This window comes from Schistocerca gregaria, chromosome X (genome assembly GCF_023897955.1).
Source record: "Schistocerca gregaria isolate iqSchGreg1 chromosome X, iqSchGreg1.2, whole genome shotgun sequence".
NCBI classification, from domain to species: Eukaryota; Metazoa; Arthropoda; class Insecta; order Orthoptera; family Acrididae; genus Schistocerca; species Schistocerca gregaria.
The window spans coordinates 222,317,265-222,325,120 of NC_064931.1; the positions used below are offsets into that span (position 1 = coordinate 222,317,265).

General features: G+C 47.5%; 1 non-coding gene across 1 annotated transcript; it reads right to left on the reverse strand.

Annotated features, from left to right (window-relative positions):
• Positions 1-2,685: 2,685 nt before the first annotated feature.
• On the reverse strand, positions 2,686-2,759 carry Trnat-ugu (transfer RNA threonine (anticodon UGU)). Its single transcript has one exon. It is a non-coding gene; the product is annotated as a tRNA-Thr (tRNA).
• Positions 2,760-7,856: the final 5,097 nt, after the last annotated feature.

Sequence of the window (7,856 nt, forward strand, 5' to 3'; positions counted from 1 at the left end):
TATTTTATTTCTCACGCGTCAAAATCACTTCATGTTGGTGACCAATGCCTACAGTTCTTGGGATAAGTTAAAATTTGGTCGCTGATCCTTTTTATTTAAAGCGCAATTCAAATCTCCACCAAAGACAATTTCTGCAGAGATTTCTTGGGGTAGAAATAAAATGTCACTTTTAAAAAAGACTGCCCTCTGTCGTCTCGCATTGTTGCCTGATGGCACGTAAAGGTAAATGTAAAGTTGTGTTAAAAATTTTGCAGCTAATTCCACTCCCCGACTCTAAAAGGCCAACGTTTGTCATCTCGATCCCTTCTTTAGCAAGGATGGCTGTTCCACACGCGTTTTCTGGAGCCACATTCACCACCTCTTTGTACCCTGTAACACACAAGTCTTTGACATTAACTTCCTGCAGAAAAGCGATATCAGTATCTGACTGATACAGAAAGTCCTTCAGTGCAGCTACCTTTGCTTGACTCTGAATTTTGTTTATGTTTAGGGTGGTCACGTTATAGTATGTTCCACTGTAAGACGCTACAAGACAGTAAATAGAGGACACGTTATTGGAGCCGCGTACAATAACTTCTGCTTAGATACATATAGTGTTATTTTATTTTACTTTTATTCCATTGACGGTTTTCCTTCTTTTTTCCCTTTTTTCATTCTTCTTAGAGTTCAGAGTGACAATTTTAATAAAAAAAGTCTTCCTCAAAAGCCCCTTCCACCCCCATTGCATCAGTCTGATCGTCCTTTTCATCCGCCCAGTTAAATCGTGGCGCGGTGATGTCGTGTCCATGTCCTTGTTCAAGTCGAGTTTCATTGTCCATATCTGATGTCGTATTGTCTAGCAAGGGTTCAATGTTCCGTGTGGCGTGTCGGCCCGTTCTTGTCTCTTGTTCCGATCCGAAGACTCGCCGACCGCTTCCTTTTGTGTACCTTCGTCCGTCTTTTCGGTCTCCTGTATCTTCCTCAGCCGCTCTCTTAAAGGAGTGGCCAAGTTCTCTGCAGTTTGATGTGCTCTTCGTCTCTTTTTATTTTTTGATGATTTCGGTGAAATCGTCGGTGAAACCTTTGGTGAACTTCCTGGCGACTCAATGGAAGGTCGAGGAGAAGTTACCTGTCCCGTCTTCGTGGCGGAAGATTTTTGAGCTCCGTTAATTTCGGAGTCAGCCGTTGCTGCTGTTTCTACGACACGTGAGATGGGTGGTCTCATTGCTTCGTCTTCTTGCGCTCCCCCTTTTCCTTCGACGTTTTCTGAATATGTCTGTGGTGTCTTGTCATCTGTGTGGTTGTCAGTTATTTGTTGCATCACTTCCTCTTTATGTCCATCCACTGTAGTTCCCTCTGGGATGTGTGTAACTACCGGTTGGTACTTTACCATGTCTACATCAGGTATTATCGATTAATCTTGTCGCTCGTTGGAAGAGTTGTCACACTCAGAGGGCAAGTGTGGTGCGCCCACAGTGACGTCATTAGTCGCCAGATTCTGATTGTCGTCGTTAGTCAACTCCGCGGTGCTTGCTGTTTCCGTGCGCGCATCGGAAGGTACCGCCTACTCGGTCATATTCTATTGATAGGGGGCCCGGCTAGCTGCCGCGGCAGCGTACGTCAGTTGCATGCTAACAACTTGTCCTGGGACAGCCGCCTGTTAGTCGGTAACTGAGGAACACGCAATCTACTGCACTCACTTCTGACGTGCCTGTGGAATAACATAACGCACAAGTCCGTGGCTGCCCATCATAAATTATGAGAGCGCGATGGCCACAGATATTCAAGTAAGAAGGGATATGTCGTAAGAGCTCAATCTTAATCTGTCGAACTCCATTCAAAGCCGGAAACATATATTGCTCAGACCATTTTTCTGCAATATTAGATATAACCCTACCATAGGGCTGAAGAGCAGCATTGATTGCTCCGGCAGGGACCTCGAACGGCAGTTCGAAAACTCTCACTGTTCGAATGCCTAGCGCAGCATGGGAAACAAGCACGTCGCTAACGGTTCCGTATGCATGATTAAATTTTATTTTGCCACCACACTTGTCAACTATCGAGGAGCACATATCAGAGGAAATCAATTTCAAAAAGACAGAATCGTAAACAAAAGAAAGATGAACGCCAATAGTTTCGTCTCCTGTGATCGTAACTGTTTCTGAAAGCCACCTTTAGATCTCAAAAGCCTTTGGTCTTTTACAGGTCCGATCAAAAGTGAATCTAACCGTATCTCTTCTTTCACAGTTAATTTCGTTCAGTTTGTCATTTTAAATCGCTGAAAGATGCAAAATGAACAAAGCGCTCTACTGACCTTCGTAACAGTCACACAGCCGCTGTTTACGCCAGCCCTCCTAGCGCTGCCGCCACACGTCCGTCCAGCTCGGCGGCTGAGCAGCGAATATCTGAGCCACCGACGACACAGACGAATAGCGCGACTGCAGGGACTTCTCCTTTGCACGCTTCCCGTAAGACCCACATTCCCAACTGTCCACAATCTACATACGTAAAGTATCTAATAAATAATTTACCATCCACTCATTACTCGCGCACACTAAGGTTACTATATATATATAGTAACAGTTCTCGAAAGAACAGATACCATTGATGACCGTGCAGCTTCTCTACAATAGATGATAATTAATTGAAAAGCCTCAGCTGCCGGCAAGTGTTCTTGACACCTCGATGGGGACAGCTGATAATGTGTTCCCCGACCAGGACTCGAACCCGGGATCTCCTGCTTACATGGCAGACGCTCTATCCATCTGAGCCACCGAGGATTCAAACGAATAGTGCAACTGCAGGGACTTATCCCTTGCACGCTTCCCGTGAAACCCACATTCCCAACCATCCACAATCTACATACGTAAAGTATCTAATAGATATTTGACGTTCCACTCATTACTCGCGAAAATTAAGGTGACAATTCCGATAAGATTTTGGGCAACCTTTGCGCATTCGTACAGACGAAGGTCAATGGCTAGGTACCCTTATATGAAGATAGTAGCTGTTCTCGAAAGAACACATACTATTGATGACCCTGCAGCTTCTCTAGAATAAATGATAATTAATTGAAAACCCGCAGCTGCCGGCAGGTATTCTTGGTATACCTCGATGAGGGCAGCTGATAACGTATGCCCCGACCGGGACTCGAACCCGGGATCTTCTGCTTACATCACAGACGCTCTATCCATCTGATCCACCGAGGATACAGACGAATAATGCGACTGCAGGGACTTATCCCTTGCACGCTTCCCCGAGTTCTTGTGACCAGTCTCCCAGTGTCTCATCCCTGGTATTCCGGTGCTATCAGTCGTACTCCTCTGCTGCCTCTGGGGTATCGTCGCGGCAAACACGTGTCGCTGTCCCGCCGGCCCCACCAGCATCCACGCTGGGAAGTTCTTCTGTATCCATGGTCGGCTGATCTATACACGGCAACGTCTCAGCATTCCCTTCCGGATCTTGTTGATCGTTCTCCACCTGAGACGCAGCTTCTTTCGGTGTTTTGGTGATCGTTGTTTCCGTTGCCGAGCCTCCGAATCAGAGGTCAGTATGGCCTCTCGATCTTCGTAGGGGACTTCGGAAGCTTGCTCTGTCAAATTGTCTACGTCCGTAACTGCCGTATCTGAGCTGGCCACGGGCGGCGCCGAAGGCGGGGCATCTTGCGACTGATATGGGCGGCTCGGCGCTACGTCACCCTTCCATGGTTCGCTGTGAGCTGCCATTGTCGGTACTTTCCGATATGTTTCTGTCGCATGTCCAATTCATCGCGTAATGCCGAGGGATAGGTCAGCACCAGCGGTTGTGTATTGAATGGTGGATCACCCCACGGCAGCTGTAACAATCTTCTCAGGGTGCAACTGGAATGTACAAGCTCCACTTTTCCACAACCAGAACACGTTCGTGGCTGTCCATCACTGAAGACAATCGCCCTACAAAAAGCGATGTACAGATGCGATGAGACATGTTTTCGTAGTGCCATCTGTATTTGTCTGTCCCCATTGCGGACAGGATATGTTTTGAAAGTCACCCATATTTTGGCCACATGGGTTAGAACTGTTCCGTAAGGGCTCAATCCGCGTATCAGCAATTCTTGTGGCACCCCGAACGGCAGCTCAAGACATTCCCTTCCGAATGACAGAAACGACGTCCTTGTCGGTGTAGGAGTAGTGTTTCGTCACCCGCCGCCTCATCAACGAGCTTGACGTAGACCGCACTACTGACCATGGATAAGTGTATTCGCACTAGAACATCAAGTTCGATTTTTACCTCATCCTCTCAATAGCGTTCGATCTCATGAGCCTTGAGTCGAGCATATTCGTTAGCAAAACTAGATTCCAGTGTCGATTTGCCGAACGACAAGGCCATGATTCGTTCTATGTACTACCGCGGTACCCCGCTACACTCACAGCGGAGGTTCGAGTCCTCCCTCGGGCATGGGCGTGTGTGTTCGTCCTTAGGATAATTTAGGTTAAGTAGTGGACTGATGACCTTAACAGTTAAGTCCCATAAGATTTCACACACATTTGAACATTTGAACAACCTCGCGCGCAACACGTGCCGGAGAGACGTAAACACCATACAAACCACAGCGCCAGCTAGGGCAAACTGCCTCGGCAGTCCGAGAACTCCTCTTAGCCTATCCAAATCTCTACATGCCACACACTACAGTTGTGATGTGCTCCGTCCATTATCCCCTATTTGATTTGCTCGCATCTATTCAGCTCAGTCCTTCAAGGGTTCGGACGAGTGAGTGCATCCGCACAGAAGATATCATTTCGTCATCAATGCACATATATGAACATATTTACATGTGTCTGAAAGAAAATACACCAATTGTGTGAGCAACGATACATATGGAATGAAAGAGAAATTTTCAGATCTCATTTAAATGCGGGCATTGCGTTAAATGCAACGCCGACATGGGGACATTTGCACCGGACTGGGACTGGAACCCGTGTTATTTGCTTCTCTAGAACGGTTGCCTTGACTGTCCTTTCTTCCAGACACTACCTGTATAATTCTCTCCAGTGAATCAAAGGACTGGGACGTGCAGGCAGGGAGAATTTTTTTCACATGATTAGCTAATGTCTTCAATAGCATTGCATTTGAAAAAGAAAAAAGAAATTAGGATGCAGATACAAAGTCATATGCGAATAAACATATGTAAGCGAAAATGTTTAGAAGGTGAAGAGAAACAGCAGGAAGGGGAGTTAAATAAACCAGAAAAACTAGCGGTGCCATGTTGCGTGGTGTCTCGCCGTCAGAACAACGTCAGTTCTATCGTTGGACGGTGTCGTCCTGCCGCGCGGAGCGATCGCGTGGTTTAAGGCACCAAGTCACGGATTGCGCGGCCCCTCCCGCCGGAAGTTCGAGTCCCCCCTCGAGCATGGGTGTGTGAGTTGATCTTAGCATGTTAGTTTAAGTAGTGTGTAAGTCTAGGGACCGATGACCTCAGCAGTTTGGTCCCTTGGGAATTCACACATTTGAACATTTCTTTGGGATCGTCCTGTCTTGGTTTCGTTAAGATTCTAGCTTCTGGGTGGGTTGGTGAAAATACTCTGTAAATAGTTCGCGGTAGTGACCACATAGTGTCGATGTCGTCGCAGGGTGTGGTGTTGTAATTGGAGATGTGTCCAGAAGTCTGCTGGATCGACGATGCCGTCCGTGAAGTGATAGTTGATAGCCACGCCACTAATCCATGTGATGGCATGCCACTTAGTTGATGGAAAACAGTTCACGTCAGGTAATTGGAGGTAGGAAGCCATGATCTTCGGTATAGAGGTCCAGACGGTCATTGTTGCTCCACACTCAGCATGGACGGAGGGACATGCTGTAGCGGTACTTGGAGGTAGGAAGCCATGATCTTGGGTATAGAGGTCCAGACGGTCATTGTTGCTCCACACTCAACGCGGCGTAAACTAGTATCTTCGACTTTGCACATGAGGCACAGGGGCAAGTCCACCAGCGTGATGCTGCACAGTTTATGTCTTGTAGTATGGTTCAAATGGCTCTGAGCACTATGGGACTTCTGTGGTCATCAGTCCCCTAGAACTTAGAACTACTTAAACTTAACTAAGCTAAGGACATCACACACATCCATCCCCGAGGCAGGATTCGAACCTGCGGCAGCAGTGGTCACGCGGTTCCAGACTTCAGCGCCTAGAACCGCTCGGCCACACCGGCCGGCCTCTTGTAGTATAATTGCCTTTGTCAAGAAGGTATCATGACGTAGTGGCGTCAGTGGTGTGGTATAGTTGATGGATCGTTTCCCATACCGTAGGCCATGAAACCTGGGGGTGACATTCTTCGACGGGGTATTGGGGTGGGGACGGTCATAGAAGACTATAGACGTCACAGCTGGTCGTCTTCCTAGTCCTGTGGAGCTTGGCGCATATGTAGCTGTATTCCAAAAAGAACTGGGTGAAGTGTATACTGGAGCCGGGAAATGTACCAATGACATCGGCGGGCGTCTCGGAATAGGTGTGAACTCGGCGGTCAGAATTCCAGCGAAACTAAAATGTTGGCTTTCCCACAGCCGGAGCATGGTATTGGCTTAAAGTCCTGTGGTCCTAGCTATAACATTAACCAGAGCGAGGCCACCATCCCGCTTCTGTAAGGTGAGGGCACCATTCTGGACTCTGAATGTGTGTCCGGAACACGTAAAATACGTGACATCTGCTTGTAGTCTGGTCACCAAACGCCGCAGTGATGGGCAGAATCTGCACAATGTGGGGCGTCTGGCTACCAGATGTGTAGTGGCAAAAGTTGCCCTCTGGCACATATTCAATGGGCGTAGTAGGTAGCTCTGTATGTTTGCCCAGATGCGTTACAGCACCATCCGAAAATTGATGGCCAAGGCACGCCGAATGTCTCGTGTGTACACCACTCCGAGACAGCAGATGGTGTCCACTGGTGGAAAGGGGGTTATGGTATCGGTGGACCATAGCGTTTCGTGACACAGCGCTGTAACAGAAAACGTGCTCCCGGAGTGGAATACCCATAAAGTGTCATCGTAATCTGCAGTGAGTAGTTCCATCGTGATGGCATAAAGGATAGTCGATAGTGGGCCACTCTAATGTATTGAGTTTTGTTGATTCAGGGCCTATTATAGATCTTCTTGCAACCTCTTTGCCGACCAATGTGCTGGCGACAGCTTACGCTAGCACACAGATCATTCGAACCGTATACGTTCTGTGAGTCTCCCACTGACGAGAGGTCAGGACGTCAGGTTATTTGCCTTTGGGAGCGTATGGACACATTGGCAAAGTCACCCATGGATCTCTTGCTCAAAGAAAAGAAGCATCTCGTCATCGGTCAATAATTCAATGCTGCACTTCGTTTTCTTGAGAATTGCGTGCCAAGACAACACAGGAACCGTGTTATAAAGGGCGGGATCCAGAGAATATGTGGCCACGCATAGACTCTGGAATTGCTCGAAAACGTCCACAAGCAAGCACATGTCTATGTACATGTAAAGCTGTGCATACTTTTATAAAGTGGAGATGTTGAATTCCCTCCAGACATTCATGGCATGCTCATACACTGCGTTCGTTACAGCATCGCCTGTAAGGTTGCTGGTAAATGCAGTTATGTCGGGTAGCCTGGTTTCATTGAGTTTCGTCATACCATCCACAGACTCATATTGGAAAACCCCCTTCCCCGTCACAAGCTGAAACTTTTCCTAGTAGGGAAATACAGCTTCAGTGATATGCATATCCTCCCAAGGTAGAGTTTCAACGAGTTTCTGGAGTGGCGCCTGCATAAAACGTAGCGTATCAAGGAAGCGGAGGATAATTCATGGCGTCATTCGTTTGCAGAATGAAATGTATTTCTCGAGGCTCTTAAGTAGGACACTTACTTGATTTTTCTCCCAA